The sequence below is a fragment of the Xenopus laevis genome, chromosome 4L (assembly GCF_017654675.1).
Source record: "Xenopus laevis strain J_2021 chromosome 4L, Xenopus_laevis_v10.1, whole genome shotgun sequence".
NCBI lineage: Eukaryota > Metazoa > Chordata > Amphibia > Anura > Pipidae > Xenopus > Xenopus laevis.
In genome coordinates, this window is record NC_054377.1 from 53,376,383 (window position 1) to 53,400,168 (window position 23,786).

Consider the following 23,786-nt stretch of genomic DNA (forward strand, 5'->3'; position numbering starts at 1 on the left):
CTCCTGCGATATGTTACTTTAAACTGAAGTTTATTCTTTGACAACTTTATAAATAAAAATATTTAAAAAAAAAAAATATGGGATACCCAGGTGCTACTGTACTACAATTCCCATGTATTATGAAAAATAAAAGCTTGATGGGAGTTGTAGTCGAGCAGCATCAGGGATTGATTCGGCCATACTGTTCATAAACCCTTTCCCTCAACTCATACCGAATTCAGTTCTGAATTCTAGTGGCTATTCAGCATCCTTTCTGAATTGTGTCTTGTAAAGGGAGATACCTATGCTGCCATTGGTTCAGGTTATCTCTGTACAGGCTATAGGCAAATGTGAGGGGCTGTTTCTGCCTAATTAAGCTTAATACAGGGAGATATCATTGCTGGCATCCTTTGATGGTATCTTTCTGTTTGAGCTAAAAAGAGAATCAGGAATGACAAAAAACATACAAAATATAGTAAAAATGTACAAAAAACCCACATACACAGACGATGGCAGGTGTCTGGATGCTGAAACTTTTTAACATTTAGTAAACTTGATATCCATAATTTGGGAGAATAGCCACAGATAGGGATGGGCAAATTTTTTCGCCTTGTTTCGACGCAGAAATTACGCCTATAGACTTGTATGGAGTCATGCGTCCAGTCCAAAAAAAATAAAAAAAGAAGAAAAAATTGCACCGTGCGTCAAAAAAATTTCACCGTGCGTCAAAACATTTTTTTGACACCCACAGATTTTAATGGGCGTTGGAGACATTTCGCGAGCGTTGAATTTTTAACAAAATGGGTCAACTTCGCCCTTCCCTAACCACAGATATATTATGCTTCCCACACAGACAATGGCAGGTGTCTGGATGCTGAAATTTTTTAACATTTAGTAAACTTCAACAGGGTGAGACTTGTTGTTGGTGCTGATAGCTCAATCATTACCCAGTATGATCTATTTTTTTTTTTTTTTTTTTAAGAAAACAATTTTTATTCGAGCAAAAGTTAGATACATTTTCTACAGCTCCGAAAGTGCACAATGATATTTTCGTTACAACAGTTGGCATAATATAGGTGTAGAGAATAACAGTGTCATACGACAAATAGAAACACAGGAAGCATTATGCATTGACATTGATGGTAGTTACTATCTTGTACAAATAAAGTTACCAAAACGTCAAGTAGAAATGGAGATGTAGGCAGTGGTACATGACATGAAGCCATGCGAATGGTCACCGCAAGTATTCATGGACTGTTCAACATATATAACATCTAAACCATTTTAACAACCAGTGTGGAAGTGATGACCAGTACCGGATCTCTATGTTTGTCGCTATGTCTCAGAAGTGCTAGGTGTCGCAGTGCCGGAGGTGCCAGTTACCCACGTTGTGGATGTTCGTCACAAGCTAATAGGAGGATCCCCACTTATAGTTCTCAAGGAAAACCATTCTGTGTGTTGGAAGCATTCTTGTAGCCTAACCTTTATTGCCTGTGGAATGATGTCAATAAACGTCTCCCACGTTTCGAAAAATCGTTGAACTATTGTGTTTTTATTTAAGGACGATTCTACCCAGTCCATATAAAAAACTCTGACTAATTTCAGTATGATCTATTTTTATTGGTAATGCCACCAGTCAGTTTCATCAGCTGCATACCAAGGCCAGTACCTCTCAAAACAAATATAAATATCAGTATTGTGACCGGAAGGCCTACTTACTCATATTTAATAAGCCCTCACTAAATACTGGCGTCAACAACATTTACATTGAATAGAATAATTTATCGTACATCAAACAAAATGTGTATATTGAATTGATATGACATTTTCCTGTCTTAAAGGAGGTCACAGGAAACTACACACTATGTGGCCAAACTGTTCTGAAATAAGCTTGTAGGCCAATAGGTTAAATATTTTGAAGCTCGGTCCATGCATGGCCAGATTCAGCCAGTGATTAGTAGTAGTAGGGGTATATACTGCAGAGCTTCATAGGCAGCTCTTCTTCACTTCCAGCTGTGTCAATCATTTGGCTTGTCCTCCAGAACAAATGGAGCAATGTAAGGTGGCCATACATGCATGTGACTACTCATATGGTATCTGTCCTGTCCTCTGGCCTGAAGAGTATCACCCACTGAATGGACACCTTATATGTCAATATCTACATGGAATCTATGTTACAGCAGTGGGAGACAAATGACAAAGGAGACTTTTTTTTACACATCTCATGGCTACATTATTCAGCAATTCTGTAATGATTCAGAGAATAAATATTTTAGGGCGATATGGGCTTAATGCAATTAAGAGCCTTGAATTTGAGCATCACACTGAAAAAATCCCAAACAGTTAATGCTTCTGGTACTGTATTAAGACTAACATAAGTATGTGATACTCAGACTAAACCTTATTATGGTCCATGGATTACAAAACTGTCACACAGAATTGCATAGGATTGCAGTTAATATGATAAAGCCTAAATTAGCATAAACATTTGCCTAAAATATTTCACACATAGTGGCCATTAAAGGAGATCAAATGTCCTGTAAAAGGGGTGGTTCACCTTCAAACAACTAGTTGTTTTCAGATAGATCACCAGAAATAATGACTTTTTCCAATGGAACTTTCTATTATCTATGTGTCACCGTTTTTCTAATATTGAAGTGTCAAGTGTCTTTTTTCAGCATCTGAACAGCCCTGGAGGGGGGGTCACCGACCCTATAAACTGTTCTACATGGATACATTTAGTTGATACATTTATTATCTTTGTCCCTGCTGAACAGAATCACTGGGTTTCATTACAAGCAGCTGTTAGAATTGATACAATAGTTGCTAATACTCCAGAGATGCTGCTGAGAAATGTATCAACTGAATGTTGCAAAATGTTAACAGTTTAGAGTCTGCAACAGAATTACTGCGCTGCCAGACTCTAACACCAGAGACAGGGACATTCAATTTTAAACTTAGATTCTGGAAAAACAGTAAAAAATAAATAATGGAAAGTAATTGAAAAAAGTCTTTATTTTTGGGGAACAATCTTAAAACGTGTTTGGAAGGTGAACAACCCCTTTAAGTGCACATGAGTATCCTAGACAACAAGTCTTACCCCAGCTGGCCTTCAGACTGGATCCCACCAGCCGCAGCTCTAGGATCCCCTGGGCCATCCTCACAGTTTATAAACCACTGCCATAGAATATCTTTGGGTCCAAGTGTATTGCAGGTGGTCAGAAACCAATATGGGACCTACCAAATCAGATCACACTTCTGTGTCAAAAAGCCCTTAGGTAGTAATATCATGGAGTTTTTTGTATTGATCACAAAGAAGGTAAATGAAGCCTAAAAGTAGCAAAAAATACACCAGTTCTATTAAAGGACTTTATATAAAAGGCAAGTAATGTCATAGAAACATTACAGGCTTTTCTCAAAGGCCTTGTTTCTCCTGTAATCAACAAAAACCTTTCAGTGTTGATACAAACAACACACTCACCTGGCCCCAGGACTTTATTTATAAACATATCACACTTTGTAATATTTGATACCTGCAAATCTTAGGTAAGTTTGAAGAATCACAGAGCACAAAATCTTTCCATTGGTTCAGGAGGCGTTTATTACTTTTTATGTAGCAGCAGAAATAGGTCAAAAAGTGCAACCACTTAACATTCTTTTTATGGTTTCCCAATATCATTTCTTATTTCCGCTCAGGGTCATACAGAGACTTCATGGCCCCTGTCAATAAATACTGAGCAGTTTTATTAAAAAAGGTTAAAAGAAGAGCTCTCTCTGCAATGTATAATTCTGCAGCATATAAATATATTCTACATCCTCTTTTTCCAGTCACCGCAGCTCTACTGAGTTTGTGATCACGGTCGCATCACACTGTGCAACAGGCTCCAAACCTTCAAGTCAAGAGAGCAGGTCCAAGAGTAAAGTCATTGGTAAAGGACAAGAACATCCAGGCGCTACGTTTCCCAGAAAGATACAGACGTAATGCTCTCCAAGTACTAATAAGGCACCATAGGAGATCTGTATAGGAATAATCATCACCAACTCCTCGGCTTCCTGGAATTCAACTAGAAATGTCCGAATGTTGCAGTAGGTTAGCATCTAGTAGCTGTACAGCATTTTGGAATGTGCTGTTGGTCTCCCAGGCACAAGAAAATACATGAAGTCAATTACAGTAAGTGGTACATGTAGTGCATGCCTGACTTGCTTTTTAGTCGATGTATAGAGGCTGATTGTTCAAGCTCAGGGTCAAATCCTGTCCTGATGTGATATACAAGTTCATCGTAATGAAGATGCTCAGCTACGGCTCCGGTCCAGGATTCTGCGTCTGTTTCCTTAGGCTGAGTCTCATGCACCGTGGACAGCTGGTGGAGTTATCATAATAACAGTCCCTAAGAGGAAAAGAAAAAAATATCTTCAGAAAAATTAAAGGTTAAACAAACTAGTCTCAAACTATGTACCGTCTATAAGTACAGTTGTGTTATCATTTAGTGCTACCGGTTATATGAAGCTGTAGACACAAGTATATCATGTGTGTGTCTACAGCTCTGGAAGACCCAAGGTCACGAGGATCTACAGTTGACTGTATGTATGCCTTTTAATTAATTACTTATCCTGCTTCTCCCACAAATTAAACAGATGTTGTATATTTACTAGATGCCACAGTAATCTTGATATTGTTCTTTGTTGATGAAAACATGGGCAGTGTGGCTTAGACTTAGAAGTTAATGCTATGATTATGTGTGCCAAGTTAAGACTATAGGGCTCATTTACAATGCCCAACACAATCAACCATTTTCTGCAGTATGCCCACTGCATGGGTATTGTGCAAATAGCCATAGGCCTATGAACTCTTTTTCAGGGACCTGCCTTTCCTAAAACTGTATTGGTGAAGGGCAGGTGGGGTGGCCGCCCCCGCTTCTAGCTTGCATGTCATTTAGAAGCGTGAAGTACTGAGCTGCAGGAGGCACAGGCTGCATTGGGGTCAGATCCATACCGAGCTCTTGCAATTGCACCCCTAGGGGTCATAACCCCTATATATTGCAACATATATTGCATGTGCCTTAAAGGAACAGTTCAGTGTGAAAATAAAAACTAGGTGAATAGATAGGCTGTGCAAAATAAAAAATGTTTCTAATATAGTTAGTTAGCCAAAAATGTAATGTATAAAGGCTGGACTGACTGGATCCCTAACATAATAGCCAGAACACAACTTCCTGCTTTTGATTAGGGGTTAGTCTCTGAAACGTTTATGATTAAGGGAGCCATCCCTGAAATATTTCGGACATTGATGATGTTACTCTATTGATATAATAAACATGCAGGGGTTTGTCCCGCTTCACTTGCCGTTTTTTGTTTGGTAAATTGTGTTGCACATCATACTTTGCCAGGAGCATGTATGTGCTCAAGTTCTTATACTGCTCAGTAGAAGCTAGTGCTTGCACTTGTGTTTGTAAATGAGCCCCATCTCAACAAATGTCATTCTTGGAGTTGTACTTCTGCAACTGAACTGACAAATCTTGCCTTTCCCTATCCTAAATTATTTTCTATTTCACTATATGCCAGTGCTTTGAGCTTTTGCACATACAACTGAAAACATGTTATATCAGTCCTTGATTCTTTCTACATATCTCTGCTGTCTGGCACCTTTCATGTGATTTAAGCAGTAGGCACAATAATCAAATGTTCTGCTTATCAAGATTTCAAAATGCAGTGTATGAGTGGACAGTGGCGGTGCAGAGAGATTGAGAGACTGTATTTATAAACACTGCCCAGTACAGCATAGCCCACAGTTAACTAGCATTAACCAACACTTTCATTCTTATATCTATTGCTGCAAAGACAAATAGAAGTAAAAGGTCTATATTTTCGCTGACCTGGAGAAGAAGCTGATATTCCATGGCTTCCTTGCATGTGATGAAATATGGCTTCATCAGAAGAATGTCCTGACGCAGTTTCTGTTGTTGAGAAGGAAATTGTTACATGACAAACAAGAGAGAAGACATTGCAGCTAAGTTGGAGGGTTGAACTTGATGGACTGCTGTCTTCTTTCAAAGTAAATTAACTACCAATTATGTACAGTGTCACCCAAAGCTACTGATTCCAGCATGGAGCTCATTCTGTGTTCCCTTCTGACAGCTATAAAGTAGAGACATTATTCACACTTAGGAACAGTAACACCAAAAAATGAAAGGAATGACAATATAATGTACGGTTACCCTGCACTGGTGAAACTGGTGTGTTTGTTTCACAAACACAATTATAGTTTATATAAACAAGCTGCTGTGTAGCCATGGGGGCAGCCATTCAAGCTGTAAAAAAGGAGAAAAGGCACAGGATACACAGCAGATGAGTAGATCCACCATTTGAGCTTTAAACAAATCTATGTACCAAACAACTGCAGGTTAATATATATGTATCATAATTATCACCATTGAAGTACGTCTGATTTGGATACAATGTTTCATTTGCATCTCCTTGGTGCTTTTCACCAGTTCATATGATGGACACACTCTGTACTAAAACATAACTTTTATTTACAATTGCTAAAAACACACTACTAAACTGCCTCATAAGTAGACCATATTCATATAACAAGACTTAGTTAAAAATACATAGAGTGGACCGGCGGTGTTCAGTTATTATGGCCAGATTAAGTATACTGTATATTGCTGCTTAAATAGTTAATTATATAACCGGGTGTTAATCACTTAGCCCTCCCTTCCAAACGTTCCCTGGTAGTTCTACCACCTGTCTATACAGGGAACAATTGGGAGCTTCACACCCACCATCTACCTTTGCCACCCGTCGTAGATCGGTAGTAAGAAATATACCATATAGTAGTAAAAAAGTTTCAACCACAGCTCAGTCGCTGAAATAAGTCACCATCAACACCCTTTCCCTGCCTTCCATTCCATGCCCCTGAAGAAGCCGAGGTATCGGTGCAAAATGGTGGGTGGCGGGTGATTAGCTCCCACTCGCTCCCCACATAGATAGGTAGAATTCACAGGGGAATGAATGGAGGGAAAGGGTGTTGATGTCCCTAAACAGCTAGAGTCCTCAGAACCCCTCTCATTAGTAAGGACAGGGTGGGCTGTTTGGAGGGCTTGACAGCCCTTGTTTCTCGCCAGTGAGCTTTGGCTTTCACAAGCCAAAACTGGCCCCCTCCACCTTTACGCCCTAGGCACGGGCCTCTTCTGCCTACTGCTAGTTCCGGCCCTGTGATTGCTTCTCATTCTTGAGTTCCAACAGAATGTTTAAGCCTTAGAATGTTTGTATAGATGAATTCCACTGGCTGTGACTTCAGTAACAAAGGGTTCAAGCTCATGGGAAAAGGTGTGTGTATTAAAGTGTTTGCAACAGGCTGATACATTAGATAGCTTTAAGAAGGGGTTGGATGGATGGCTTTTTAGCAAGTGAGGGAATACAGGGTTATGGGAAATAGCTCATAGTCCAAGTTGATCCAGGGACTAGTCCGATTGCCATTTTGGAGTCAGGAAGGAATTTTTCCCCCTCTAAGGCAAATTGGAGAGGCTTCAGATGGGTTTTTTGCCTTCCTCTGGATCAACTGGCAGATAGGTAGTTAATAAAAAAAAAAAATTGTTGAACTCGATGGACATGTGTCTTTTTTCAACCTTACTTACTATGTTACTATGTTACTATGTGTGCCCATGATTCCAGTTTGATTCATACTCATTAAAGTGACCCATCAACTCTTTATTACAGCAACGGAATTTTTTCATATATTTCAACTTCTCCACCCTCTGACTTGCTGTACTTGTTTAGGTGAGAACATGGTGGTGGCATGTCAGTGCAGACATGTTTAGCAGGTACATCACTCAGCGGTTTGAGTGTGCAGACAGCAAACATTCCACTATAGAGCACATTTTTAGTTTTCTCAGTAGCATAGGGCACTCGTGGTACTCTTCCCTACAGGCCATGCAAGAGTAAACTCAAAATCCCTCCTTGGTTTTGATGAGGACCAGAAAGAGATTTGCTGCACAGGAGATGCTGGTCAATCCGCATTTGCTCACTATTTGAAGTCTTGCTCTGTTATGTTGGGTGAGTGATTTCTACCTCAGTGTATAAATGATATTATTATGAGCATTTTGCATGTAAAATAATTTCCAATTATTATATTTCAACTCAAGGCCCATGATTCAACCCCCTATTACTTATTACTAAACACTATACTAGAGACTGTAAGGGGCTGTAAGAGGAAGGCTTGTACAATATCACTATTGTTCTACAAAGACAAGCAGCACCTCAACACAGACACTGTCCTGACCACCTTGAAGCATTGGTGCAACAAAGGAAACCTAATTAGGGACAGTAGAGACAACTGGGTGACATGTTTTTTGGAAATGTTAGTACAGTATAGACACAAGCATATTAAGAAGAGATGATTTTGAGGTTCTGTGATCCAAAAACAGACTGATACCTTATGAGAGAGAGCAGGCCCTGACTGGCAATCTATGAATTATGGCAAATGCCTGAGGAGCTGCTGGAAAATGCCATAGAGGCCATGTAATAAACAGCGACTCTTACCCTGGTGGTCCAGTGGCCTTCCCTGGTGCTCTAGTGGTTAGCAGGGATGCACACAGCAGCTCTGGCATGGACTCCCACCGCATGTGTCCTGCCTCCTTCAGTACTGGTTCCCTATGGCGTGCACGCCGGCTCGCTTCTTGGTTTATGCGCCGGCATGATGACATCAAGCGTAAGGGTGCGAATTTCAAAAGTATAAAAGGGGAATTCAGTGTGCATATGATTGCCCGTTGTTAGGTTCTATTTGTTAAGTTCCTGTGGTGCCTTGCTATTGTGAATTCTAACTGATATTCTGGTTTTGACCCTTGCTCTGTCTATTTATTACTCTGATATCTCCAATCCTGATCCTGCCTGTCTGCGACTACTCTGACCTTTCCAATCCTGAACCTTAGCCTCTTCTCTGACTATTCTATGTTCTCCAATCCAGATTCTGGCCTGTCTGATGATTCTCTGCTTGTGCTACGCCCGGCCTGCCTGTTCCTGGTGGTTTTCTTCCTTCCAGTATTCTGGTGAGACGATGGTGCCCCTTTGCTAGTCCAGAACCGTTTAGCTTTGCTCCTCTCTCAATTAAGACCTGGCTGCATCCGATTAGCCGAGGGCTCCTCCCGAGGTGAAAGGCGGCGGTTAAAGGCAGAAGTGAGAGCCGAGACCAGGGAGCTTAGCTTGGGTTCTGGATATAGGGTGCTGAACGTGACAGGCCACTATTCATTGGGGTGTTTGGGCTTCTGTGCATGTGCCTGGGCCTATATTGAATCCTAGTCCAGGCCTGAGAGTGGGTCAGGAAAGTGACATAGTGATGCAGCCTGTTAATCCTTGCATTAATAGAAACTGAAAACATATTTCTATAGACTTTTATTCAGCAGCTGTTAAGTTTGAAGTTTCAGCAGTATAGGGTCCACATTACCCTAGAAACCATGCATTGATTTGAATAAGAGACGGGAATATGAATATGAATATAGGAGAGGCCTGAATAGAAAGACGAGTAATAAAAGTAGCAATAACAATAAATGTGTAGCCTTACAGAGCATTAAAGTGACCCCCATTTAAATTCTAGAAAGAGTCTGAAGTAGGGAAATAATTAAAAAACTATAAAAAAATAAATAATGAAGACCAATTTAAAAATTGCTTAGAATTGGCCATTTATAAGTTAATATAAATGTGCAGTGATGTATCTACTGTCTAAGAACCCCACAGTAAGTTAAGGCTGCTTTGCTCTAGGCCCCCAATTATGTCCTTTTTAACAAATCTGTGGCCACAGACGTTGAGATTTTTTGACTGATTTTCCATGTGCTCAGACAAACCAATCGGTCAAATTATCGTGAGGTTAGCTGGTACCAAACGATCGTGCATCTAACGATCGGTCAGGTTAAAAATTTTCATTGGTTACAGGGAAATGTATCCATTGTCCAATTATTTGCAGGGCCAAGCAGAGAGCTACCCACATATTCCTAGCTTCAACTAGACGATATTGCTTGAAATCTTGGTCTTTTTTGTTGATGGACAAATTGTGCGTTTAAACGATCATTTCAGGTCCCACATAAGTCCTACCAAAGATCTTTTAAAAAAAACTTGACATCTCTGGCCACCTTTAGAGAAACTACTCTAATCAGCACCACCATCTCGCTATGTGTTCTGTGGGTAAATAGAAGTAAATAAAAGACAGCCGTCTGGGCTGGTCATTCAAAATGCAGAAAGAGTAACAGTCTGGAGACAGAAAGCAAATCATACATTTATTAATTGCTCACAAATATCAGTGTCAGACATTTACATAATGATAAATAACTGAAGTATTCTGAGAGTTTAGATGCTTGAGATTCTCTCATAGATAGTAGAACGGGTCCTGCTATTTTCCCTTCCAAATAAAAAAAAATTAGATGAATAGATGCTGAATAATCATTACACACAAATAAAGCAATTGATGTGCTGCATAGTGGACTATAGAGGAAAAACGTGCCAGTATAATTCTAATAATGTCAGTAACAGCTTTAGGCACAATGGGTTCTGATGCATTTTTAAGTCTGAATTTCATTCGACAGTGGGTCTTTGTAAGTGGTGTCTAAAGCCATAGTCTGTTGTAAACAGAATTAGTGAAAAGGCCATATCTGGTGGGTGATGCTTGAAATGACTGGGTGTGCTGCACTCTTGGGGAATTCCTGCACAAAGTCTTTGCCCTGCTCCAAGCTCAGGATCAGTAGGGGATCCAGTGTGGCTCATATGGTGGGGAAAAGATAATAAAAACATAATTAAACAACATGAAGTGGCACATACATATGACCCATGCAGCTAGATGCCAGTTCTCACGTTCCAGAGGTCTGTTTGGCTGATTCCTACAAAACATCACTCCCCTTTGTTTGTGCTGCCCATTTTTCTCTGGCAGCAAAATATCAAATTCCCAGAATAATCCGTTAAATCGATTCATGGGTGGCCAAATTGGGCAAAGCTCTTTTCATTTGTCATCCTCACGGGTCTTTCTTTGTATACCAAGATGGCCATTTCCATATTCTCCACCACCAGTTCCTCTCTTAAAGGGGCTGTTCACCTTTAAATTACCTTTAAGTATGATATAGAGAGTGATATTCTGAGAAAATTTGCAATTGGTTTTCATTTTTTATTATTTGTGGTTTTTAAGTTTAGATTTTTAATCAGCAGCTCCCTGGTTTGCAATCTCAGCAATCCAATTGCTAGGGTCCACATTGCCCTAGCAACCATGCACTGATTTAAAAATGAGACTGGGATATGAACATGAGAGGCCTTAATAGAAAGATGGGGAATAAAAAGTAGCAATAACAATACATTTGTAGGTTGTAGCCTAAAAAGCATTGGTTTTTAGATGGGGTCCGTGAGCCTCCTTTGAAAGCTGAGTTAGAAGAAAAAGGCAAATAGCGCAAAAACGATAAAATACAAAAAATGAAGACCAATTGCAAGATTACTAGGATTTTGACATTCTATAACATACTATGTCACAGCAAAGGTGAACCATCCCTTTAACTCCTTATTTACTTGTTCATTTTGGGATTCCATTAGAAACCAATAAAAACCCACTAATATTAGTGATATCTATCGACACTTGTAAAGTTCAGTAGTGCATTCCACTGCTTGGCAATGCAAGTGTTAACTGATTCAGTCTGTTCTGTGTTGTGTCTGTCGGGAGTGCTCTTCGGCACTTAAAAAAATAAGCAGTAGTGTAACTATAGTGAGCCAGGCTCCTGCACTAAAATCAAGATTTCCAGGGTCCTCACACCACAGCACCCCACCTCCCTCCAGTACGTGGCAGGAGGCAGCATCCAGGGGAGCAGGAACCAGACAGCAGAACCTGCAGCCACCCAAACTTCTCCCCTTAGTTGTGCAGTCTGCTGAATGGTAGCGATGCCACTGTGATCAAGGAGATGTTTTTTAAAATGAAAATACTGCGTGTGCTTTCTTTTTATCTAAACAGGAACAGCTCTGTCTATGGCAGACATTCTGTGCCAGTTAAAGGAGTTGTTCATCTTCCAACACTTTTTTCAGTTTAGTTGGTTTCAGATAGTTCACCAGAAATAAAGACTTTTTCCAATTATTTACTATTTTCTATGTGTGACCGCTTTACTAATATTTAAGTGGAAGTTTCATTTTTTACTTTCTAAAGCAGCTTTGGGGGGGAGGGGTCGCCGACCCTGTAAACTGTTCTAAATTGATACATTTGGTTGATAGATTTGTTATCTTTGGCCCTGCTGAGCAGCTGTAAGAATTGATACAATAGTTGCTAATACTCTAGGGTTGCTGCTGAAAATGTATTGTTGTAAAATTGTAGCAGTTTAGAGTCTGCTCCTGAATTACTGAACTGCCAGACTGAAACACCAGAGACAGGAACATTCAACTTTGAATTTAGATTTTGCAAAAAAACAGTGAAAAATGGAAAGTAATTGAAAAAAGTCTTTATTTCTGAGGAACAATCTGAAATCAGTTGAAAAAAAAGTGTTTGGAAGGTGAACAACCACTTTGTCTTATTATTTACAGCAGCAATATATGTGTCCTGGCTGTCATCTGGGGTCTGGCTAGGGCCCTAAGACATGGCAGCTGGGGTTTTCTCACTCCCATGCAGACAGAGCAATATCAGGGTCCCTATGGTGCTTGCAAAGGGCCCCACTGTGCTTGTCACTGCAGCGCCAATCATTTCGATATATGGAACCCTTATAGTTTTTTATGCTGGCCCTGCCAGATCATACTGTATTTAGAAGTTGTTCTTGACACAGCAAGTTGATTTTCCTCTTGTGAAGCTGCAGTGCCCTGATCTACATAAAACATAATAAGCCATTGGCTCTCTCTAGTAATCAATACAGTGTTTTAATTGTTTATGCCACATTTAATACTAAAGCTGGTTGGAGTTATCACATGGTGTCCTTCAGTCTGTGGAATCAGGTATGTTTGTGTAAATAAAATAAATTTATATTTCTGTCTAGAAGTTCAGATAATGTTTGTGTACCTTTTTTTACATACAACCAACCACTGTTGGACTGGCCCACCGGGATACCAGCAAAACTCCCAGTGGGCCCAGGTGTCAGTGGGTCTCTTGCTTCTAAACATGTGGTTATTGGCCTATTTCATGGTCATTCCCTATTCCTTTATGGGAACAAAGAGGCTTCAAATTGAAGAATAAAGTATAGTATGTAGAGAAAAGAGACTAGGAGAATAAAGAAGTTGAGAGAGGAGAGAAGGAATAATAGTTTTTAAAGTGGGCCCTAAGCCTAAAGTTTTCTGGTGGGCCCCTGGCATCCCAGTCCAACAATGAACCCAATTGAATTAAAGCATGTAAAAAAAAAGGGGGGGGTATATTTTCTCTTTAAGTCCCATTTCTACATAACGTAGGAGCAACCCCAGTACAATCAAACCCTATGTTCATGTGATAACTAAACATACATCATTTTCAATTACAAACAATTACAAACAGTAAATTGCATAATTTACAAGTGATCTACTTACAATACTAAGGTATCATTGCATAATAAATACTTCCATAAATACTTCTCACTTTATAGCAACAGTGGGTTTAGGCAGAAGTCAGACAAACTTTGAGAAACTAACCGTCAGTAATATTTTGTAAGCAAAGAGGAGAACAAAGTTTAAGCCTTGTCCTGCCAGCAATCTGGCCAAATTAGCCGGCCTTTGGGAAACCTACGTTGCTAGGCAATCCTTCTTCCCCATAGTGTAACATAACCCAGAATCATAGTTACTACGTCCATACCTCCCAACATTTTGGAAATCAAAAGAGGGAGAATAAGGTGTGCCGCGTGTAGAGCGGCAACATTTTTGTGACCACGCCCATTTTTGTGGCCACACCCCCTAATTACTATAGTATGATAGTCAGAATGGAACCTTGAGTAACTATCACTACTTGTTCTGACAGATCGTCGGACCTTACCTATGTGAAAATCGCACAGTGTGAACCTATCACCTCCCTTATGTGAACAATTCACGACTCACAAAGTCTGCGCTCCGTAAGATGACGATGGCGACGATGAGCGGCATGACTCGATTACGAGCTACATCGATTCGACCACTGGGTTGAGAAATACCAATGCCTCCCCATGCCAGCTGAACTTATGTACTATGGATCGCAGCGGCCTAACGCCAGAGCACGTAGACACAATGTAAGGGAAACCAATATAAAGAAGAAATACCGAGATACAAGGAAAGCAATAACCTCTCAAACATCCAAGTCTTTTGCATTATTATATAGCTTTGCAAATTGCTCCTTTTATGACATCATTTTCTGTTGGCATCACTAATGTGTGGGGGTAGAAAATGTTTGGACCCCACACGGACCTAACCCAGCATAACCCAATACAGGTCATCTTGTTGTGATGACTTATATACGTGTGCCTGCCCTTCTCTGATGGCACTGGAAGAGGCAGGTAAGTATATGCCATAGTAAATAACAATGGATCTTGTTATCATGTAAAAATTTGGTGTTGAGACATGGTGGGGATGGTCAGGAAGGGTCTAGGCTGGTGGCGAATAGTGTTGGACTGGGGTGTCCACTGGTGCTGCCACCTTGAGGGTCCTGAACCCCTGCCATGGAAGCCACGGACATTGGCACAAATCCCCCTGCCCAATGTACATCTCCAAGTTGCACCACTAACTTTCTTGCCACTGCCTGTGGCCTCCACAATCAGATCTCCCTGCAGGCCAAGTAGCAGTGCTGGTTTAACTGGGCCCACCAGATGGTGACGAATAAGACCCATCATCCACCTGCGACCTGCTGCAGACACTTAGTCAGCCTGATGTGCCCAAAATAATTAAATGGAGTCTGTACCTATTAAATGGCACATGTTTGTAATCACACCTTCAATAAAACTGGCAACACCCACATTGGCAACAGGTACAGACTCCATTTTCTTCTTTCGGGCACAAGAGTTGTACTGGCGGACGAAGAGACAAGGAGGTACCTGCAAAAAAACCCACACCCACTCAGCCGGAACCTGCCTGATCTGTAGGTTTTGGGCCAAGCCATGCATCACATAATACGCATATGGATTCTTAGTTTTGTTATTGCTGCTAGTGCTGGCAGGTCTTCAGGAAAGGGAATGCTGTGGGCTGTAGTCTGACCTGGGCACCAAAGCAGAGCTCTGAAGATATACTGTGAGAGCATTCAGCAGTGAGTATACTGGTTTAGAAAGATTAGGGATAATAACCATGTTCCCAACTGAAGGCACCAGAACAGCATTTATTGGTAAATGACATTTTTGATTTTACATGTATTTCCCCTAGATCTCTAATGTTCCCTGAAGGTTTTGGACTAAGTATAACCAGGTTGTGGGTTATGCCATGAAAATTCTAAATAACAGCTTTACAGGACTGACTGTTGCTTTTATTATTGGGGTTTCTTGGGACCTTCCTGACAGTTTACACATTGATTGTGATGGGGAGCAGCTCATAGGCGCTACCACTTCTGCTGCAGCAGTTCCAAACTAAGCCTCGTTTGTTAATGTTCCAACAAGGTATGTGATACATAAATCCATTCATTTCCCCAGCTTTCCTTCCTTAGCTAAAGTCGCCGCTTTGTGTCATGTCCAGCAGGTGGCGCTGTGACTTCACCAGTGTGTGCGCTTCCTAATTCCTCCCGGGTAGGTGTGTTCTGTAATCAGACCGGGTGGATTGTGTACTGAGAAAAGACAGTTCCGGGAGATTTCTGATACATGTCTAGTTTACGCGGATGGCTTCCACACATGGGGATGTAGCTCTGAGGCCTCTCCAGAGAGCCATGAAGCTGGTGAACCGAGCAATTCAACTGGACACCGGAAACTGGGTGAGATGGGAAAGCGAAAGTGGGATAGTTCCAGAGAGGCGAAGAATAGTTCCGGGGGTGGGGAGGAATAGTCCCCTGAAGCATAATGACAGGAGCCATAAAAGTGTCAACTTGGATGTCTGTAGTGTCAGTGACGCTGTGGATCCCTGTTGTCTCCTGTATGTCTCTGTAGAAATGGAATATTTGGTACATCCAGCCCTTAGGTAGTCACGCTCCTGTTTATTGTGCTCCTGACTTGTGGATGAGGTGCTAGAATGTGCCTGGCCCTGTGCTATTCCATGCAGAGTGTTTGCTATTATTTTAATACATTGCATGGGTCACCAATTGCTTCTCTGCTGCTGCTGCTGCTGGAAATTGGTAGGATTGCCACTTGTCATCTAATGCCATGTTAGCCATGCCAGTGCACTTCCACACCTTATGTCATGTAACCATTTAGTAACAGAAACCCCACGACTGGATCAGTATCATCCTAATGTCACAGTTGTTGGTCATTTCGACTAAAGCCCTCATAGAAGCCAAGCTCCCCTTTATCTGAACAGGAGTTTAAACAAATCTAGAATAATGAAAATAATTATTCACCGCCACAGATTCCAGGTGTCTTAATATACACTATGCCAACCATTGGATAGCAAGTTGGTTGTTATTGGATAATTTTTTTTCATTAAATACATTGACCAAATATAATATTATTTTTGTTTTATTTGTTTAACTAGGGTTTTCTTCATCTACTTTTAGGACTTGTTTAAAAATCAGATGATGTTTTAGGTCACATTCATGTAAAAATATAGAAATATTAAAGGGTTCACAAACTTTCAAGCACAACTGTAGCTGAGATTAAAATGAAAGCCTAACAAACTGGCCTAGCCAACCGGTTATAAATGTATGTTATATGTATTTGGTTAAATACTTAAAATTAGAAAATCACCTCAATGATGGCAGTGGTCTCAATTTTATATTTTGCACATCTGGACATTCAAGAGACACTGGTTTACACGAAAGCCAAATAAAAATAGTGGCTTGACAGTGATGGGTGGGTTGAACTAATGTTAACTTTTTGAAATAGAAAAACTAAATTTTCTGTAACTGAAGTGAGGCAGCATTAAGCCATAGCAACCAGTAAAGTCATTTGGATTTTTCTACTACCCACATTTTCTGTACCTGGGCAACCCCGTGTTCTTGTCAAAAAGAAAAAATACATCTTCTTAATTGCAGTACAGGTATGGGATTCATTATCCAGAACCCGAATAACCCGAAAAGGCTGCGAATAAATGGGTAGGGCCATTTTTCATATACTCCATTATTATCCAAATAATCCAATGATTTTATCTGTAATAAAAACAGTACCTTAATTTGATCCAAACTAAGATACAATTAATCCTATTGGATTTATTAATGTTTACATTGATTTTCTAGTTGATGTTATGGTATGAAGATCCAAATTACGGAAAGATCCATTATCCAGAAAACTCCAGGTCTCAAGCATTCTGGATAACAGGCCCCATACCTGCAAAAGTTTTTTTTCTATGTTAATTAATGTGAAAACTGCATCACAAAAAGTGATGAACGTTTAAGAATCTTGTCTGTCTTTCAAGCAACTAGTATATTTTTTGCACTTGCTCCCTTTGCTTTACAATGTTTTTTGCAAACCATAGTCCTCATCTTCAAAATTTTTTTAGTTGGTGATTATCAAAGTTATACGTGGTTTATTCATTTTTTTTCCTTTGCTACTTAGGGAGCCTATGTGGAATACATAAGGAGTGTCAATTATATTTCCCCGTTCCTTCTGGAAGAAGCCAAACAGATTGGATATTCTGTAATTGTTCTTCCCCATAAACATAATGTATTTTAGCTGAGGGACACATTTTATTATCTCATAAAGGAGAACTAAGCTTAAAAGAGAATTCAACCTGTAATAAAAAAAACCCTCCCCCCCCTACCCTGGGTAGACCCCTCCCTCCTCCCCCCCAGCCTACCTTGCCCCTGGGCAAATGCCCCTAATTTTTTACTCACCCTCCGTGCAGATTCTGGCCTCAGAGTTCGCGGCAGCCATCTTCTTCTTCTCTAGTAATCGACAATGTCTTGACGGCATTCTGGGCGCATGTGCATTTTGGAGTAAATTTCCTATCCCAAACAACTGTCGAAAGTCACGAAAATTTGCGAAAAACTTTGGAAATTGTCGTGACTTTTGGTGCATTTGCAGTGGTTTGGGTGCAGAAATTTACTCCAACTGCGCATGAGCCAAAACTTCAGAAAAAGAAAGAAGATGGCTGCCGTGGCCAGAATCTGCACGGATGGGTGAGTAAAAAATTAGGGGCATTTTGCCCGGGGGAGGGAGGGGGGTCTACCCAGGGTAGGGGGGAGGTTTTTTTTTTATTACAGGTTGAATTTCTCCTTTAAGTAAAGAAGTAAGGTAGAAATATTACACATCATGTTTTTGAGTTTTGCACCAGCCTAAGGCAACCACAGCCCTTTTGCAGCGAAGATCTGTGTCTCCAAAAGATGTCCCAGTAGCTCGCCATCTTCTTTTCTGCTGATTCACTTACTGAGCTTTGGAAACGGCTCACAATATACAGTACACATAGAATAGAAATGTCACACTATAAGGCTGATTAGTAATTTATTATAGATAATTACTACATGACAGCACAGAAACCAGTGAAATTAGCATGATAATTTAATAATCAGCCCTGTAGCATCAGCTTATATTACAGGTCAACCTCATTTTCTTGATTTGTATGTGTTCTGTGTAATTAATGCTAAATTAAAGAGGCATTAGTTCATCTTTTGATGGTAGACTGTGTGAAGAAAATTAAGAGTGAAAGGTGAGGGCTGTATAGCTCTGTTTGATAAATCTCGAACTGTCTTTGGATTCTCTACATCCAGGCAGGGACTCTTGAAATATTTGTGCTTGATATGTTAACAAGGTTTTCTTTCATCCAATTGACAGGGAGGAACTGCCACTACACGTTTCCTTACCAAGGCTGCACAGCTGTATACAGAGGTTCTACATGAAGTAAAAGGGGAAACCATTTGTCATACCAATGGAAAATGTTAAGTCTGTTAGCCTGTGTGTCAAATGTACTTGCAAATGACCATTTCACTGAAATGTAATTGTTCTTCCCCATAAACAAATTTCTTTTTAGCTGAGGGGACACATTTTATTATCTCATAAAGGAGAACTAAGCTTAAAAGAGAATTCAACCTGTAATAAAAAAAGATATCTTCCAGCTTAAGCACCAAATGAAATTATTACAAACTCTTGTTTAGCCCCCCCATTCTACCCCACAGAAACACATTAAGGAACATCATGAGGAGGTGCGGGAGCGACCATGTCCACACCCTGGCTGTATTTATGATAGACCAGTACCTACAGAGGCATGTCAAGCTCATTCACACAGGTAAGCAGAAATAGTGTCTCTGGGGAAATCCAAGCAGGAATACCATTGATTCCTCCAGTGCTGCAGCAATGTTGGAAACATGAGAATACATTCACTTTATTTACAGAGGAGAGAAAACCACATTTGTGACCAGTGTAAGACAAGCTTTCAAGCAACAGAAGCACCTCTCTGTGCACCAGGTGAGACACTCTGGTGCAAAACCTTTACAGCAAGTACAGTCACTCCTATCCCACTACTTAGAGAAAACACACAGGAACTAAACCTAAATCCAGGTACTCAATGAAAAGAAAATGTAATTCTACATAACTCAGATTCAGCTTAAAGAGTCATTTTGCATTTTAAGTTGTTTATAGCACACAGTTCTGCATTTAAATGTGAAGAGAACATGTCATTGTTTACCTGTACAGGGACTGGTGGTAGAACTGTGCAATTTGCTGTTGGACAACAAAAAGAGAAGTTATAGTTGCAAGAGATTACACATAGCTGTTACTCACGTTACCTTACCTCATGTTAACTTACAATATTTTACCCAACATAGATCACAAAAAACACATGTAGTCCTTACATAGGATGTCTTTTATGAAAGCAGCCCTAAGGATAGATTTGTGGGTAGAAAACAGTTGGATTTTACCTGAATTTCCATGTCTGCATAACATAAACTTAAATTAGCAACACACAAGACAACTTATAAGACAGAGAATGAATAATTAGAACTGGCCAGTGTTTGGCTGAATAAATGAAATGCATGATGGTATTACCTTCTGTCTTAAATGACTGAAAAGCATGAACCAATCTGTGTTGATCATAGTCCAGCCCCGAGAAAAGCTCACAATGGTCCCTGGTAAGTAGAGATACCCCGCATACAGTTAAAATGCCATAATTCATATGTAGTTGCCTAATGTCACACCTAAGGGAAAAAAAACCAAGAGTGGACAAAAGGTAAGCATGCGTGGCAAGAACTGCTCATTTGGTGAATTTTTTGGCCAATTCTCGCCACCAATGTATTAAGCCGAATCAGGATGATCCGAATGTTTTCGCCCCATGCCAACACTCAGGTCATACTGCAATCAGCTCAAACACAGACACTTTTGCTCAGCTGCCTGTATGGTTCTCCCCATATTAACTAACTGATAATTGAGGCTTAGCTGGAAGAATAAACCACATGCACATAGTGACCTGTACATAATAATAATGAATTGAAGTCAGCACTATCTCTGATCTTGCATTGACAGAGATGTTTAGAAGCCACGTGCTCAAAGTCTTGCCAATATCTGAATGCCAATAGGAGTCAAGAAAGGAATATTATAGAGGGAAAGAACACAAATAAGAATTTGTACAAACTTGCTGGTGGCAACTGTTGGCTTTAATACCAAAAGGGCTAAAGAAGCCACAAATAAGGTGCCCAGGTGATAAACCTCACAGTAGCACGAGACTTTGGGTGCAGCGAAATAACTGCAATTGGACTTTATTACAACATATTTGTGGCTTTATACATTTGCTTGTAACACACTAGATAAAGGGCCATGCAGCACAATCATGGTCTGTGTGTAATAAAGTGTTTCCTTAATTACAATCCTAAACTACAGACAAATAAGGAAAGACTTCTAAGTTTATTCAAAATCATACACAGTAGCCCCAAACACTGAAACCCACTAAATGCTGCTATATTTACTTTTTCTAGTTTAGATTTACTTGGCTCATTACAAACATACCCCCAATCAGAAACATGTTCTCTGATCAGCAGGAATAATTTAAGCAAATATTTTATTCTCTACTTTATAAGGGTGAATTGTTCCACTCTCAGTAATGTTGCCACTCTATGGTTTCCAGTCTATACAAGAACAAGCTTCGATGCCTACTGTCAACCGAGACACAGCTGTCGGACGTAAAGGGCAGGCTCTCCATCTCTATCCCTCCGAAGATTCTACACTCTTTCCCTGGATCCACTCATCTTGGCTCAGCTGCACGTTACAGCCCACAGGTCTGATTTCTTCTGGGACCGCCAACCTAGGAACACTTCTCTTCTGCTCCCTTGCGTCTCGCTTCATCCCTGGTCTTCAGCCCAGAGCTACAGTATCAGCGCCACCATCAACCCGGTAAGCACCATAACAGCAAGGCGGGAAACAGGTTTGTGTGCCTATTTATTGTAATATTAATATTGGCTGTAATACTCCAAACTTTATTGGAAACTGGGGATATCTTTTTTGTGCAGAATACCTTGTGTCAGTAAATAGTGTTTGAAGAGCAGAAGGGAAAGTGTGGTAAAACAGGAATACTGAAAAGAGAATAGGCGATAAAAAAGGGATGCTGATGACAGATCAAAGGTATTAAACATCAACTTACCCCTCTATGTGTGGTTGAACTGATTCAATGAAACTGACTACATATAGCAGCAGTCCCATCTTAAATATCTAGAGGTGGAAACACTCACCCCTCAAATCTCTTCTGTCTCTTCAATAACTATCCTCCCCCCTGGAATAGGATAAAAAGATCCTCCAGTAATTGTCCATAATAATAAGTATTCATTAATGTTGTCAACATTTCGGCATATTAAGAATGACAAATCAGAGGTATTAAACATCACCCTACCTAAACTGCTGCAGCTCGTACAGTGCCCATCTCTATTACCAGTAAAGATCTGGAGGCCATGCAGGAAACTTCACTTTTGCCGAAAACTATGGTTACCCTCGAGCATTCAGAGCTACTCTGTTTAAAGCAAAATGTTTGTCTGAAGCCCGGTCTTCCTTAATCTTAAATGGTTTCACCAGGTTGCCTATCCAGCATCAGTAGTATAGGTGTATGCATCTCTTTCCTAGATTTGGGTGCAATACTCTTTCTTTGTATACCCCTAGTATCTCATACCCCCAACCGTCCCGTTTTCCGCGGGACAGTCCCATTTTTCGCTGTCTGTCCAGCTGTCCCGGATAGTGAACTCAAATGACCCGCTCCGCATCCGTGTCTCTCTCGCTCTTCCTGCTTCGGAGGCCTGCGGAGGATTTCAAACATCACCCTCTAATCCACAGTAATTATAAAGATATTTGTAACCAGATAGAAGTGTGAGAGAAATCCTGCTGGTTCGTGTGTCAGTATCACGTCCCTCACAGAGACCTGGCGCACCGGCTACCCCCGGCTTTGGGAGGCTGAATAGCAGCTGACATGTTGGAAGAGTGGTCGTGGCCTTGCTGTTTAAATGGGGTGGACGGAGAGTGGAAGAAGGGCTGCGGTGTGACCTCGTATTGTGGATGTGCGATCCCTGGGGGTTTCCTGGCTTGGCTCAAGTGAGAGGGCTGCAGGGTAATCCCTGTTTGTGTTGCTTGGGTGCGTTTTTTGTAGTGCAGTGCTTGCGGCTCTCCTGTGGCTGCTTTCAGCAACGTGTGGTCAGGTTGTGGTTGTTAGAACGATGCTGGAAGTTAAAGTTCGCACGTGCAAGTTTAGTTTGGTTGCAACAAACATCTAGTACCTCGTCCCTAATCTTGGTAATTACTCTAATTATCACTCCATACACAGCATAGCGCCCAGTCGTGCAGCAACAGAAGAGCTTTTTGTATTGGTCTGTATTATGCACTGCTGCTTCTGACTACTGACACATATCCTGCAGCCCAAATCAGCTCGATTCTCACATCTGGATTTAAGTGTCCAACATGAAGCCACTGGTATTGTAATGTTTTGTTGTGTGTGTGTGTATAATATGATGTGTGTTGTGTGATGTAGTGTTATGAGTGTGTGTGTGTGTGTGTGTGTGTATATATATGATGTTTGTGTATATATGATGTGTGTGTGTTGGTATGATGTGTGTGTGTGTATATTATGATGTGTGTTGTGTGTGTGTATAACTATATGTGATAATATGTGGCGTGTGTGTGTGTGTGTATATATATTAATTATATAGTATAATATATTAGTATATATTTATATATATATCATATATAATATATAGTTAATTTATATATATATATATATTGGTGTGTGTTGTGGTGTGTGTATATATATGATGTGTGTGTGTGTAATGTAATGATTGTGTGTGGTGTGTTGTGTGTGTGTGATAATATGTTACTATATAATTAATAATGTGTGTGTTGTGTATATGATATGTGTGTGTGTGTGTATATATGATCGTGTTGTGTGTGTATATATGATGTGTGTGTGTGTATATATAATGTGTGTGTGTGTGTGTATATATATATATAATTTATATATAATATATATATATATAGTATACTATATATATATTATATATATATAATAGTATATATACTAATTGATGTGTGTGGTGTATAGGATTGTGTGTGATAATGTAATGTTCTTGTTGCCACAGTACTTTCGTTTCCAATTTGACCAAAAAAGTTTTTTAAATTTAATGCAAATAGGGTCAAGTTAAAATTGTTCTTTTTAGTCTTTGTACTCCAAGGGTCCTAAGTATTTTTATGCCTACCAATTGGGCAGAACAAGTCCATTGTAGGTGCTTCCTGCTGGGAGGGGGGAGTATTTATGGAGGCGGGGGATTGCCATGCAGCCAGGTCCAAGGGATAACTAAGAGCCTGTGTTAACTGTGTAGGTGTGTGTGGTAAATGTGTTTTAACGCA

General features: G+C 40.3%; 2 protein-coding genes across 2 annotated transcripts in view; both read left to right on the forward strand.

Annotated features, from left to right (window-relative positions):
- The window catches only part of LOC100217317 (uncharacterized), a 48,257-nt gene extending 43,878 nt beyond the window's left edge, over positions 1 to 4,379 (forward strand). Inside the window, 1 exon segment of the mRNA NM_001142789.1 lies at positions 3,808 to 4,379. The gene's annotated coding sequence lies outside the window, so the exon portion shown is untranslated.
- Positions 4,380 to 15,254: 10,875 nt separating this feature from the next.
- LOC108714052 (zinc finger protein 276-like) overlaps positions 15,255 to 23,786 on the forward strand; it is a 278,865-nt gene continuing 270,333 nt past the window's right edge. The window contains exon 1 of the transcript XR_005966779.1: positions 15,255 to 15,805. The gene's annotated coding sequence lies outside the window, so the exon portion shown is untranslated. The remainder of the gene's footprint in view (positions 15,806 to 23,786) is intronic.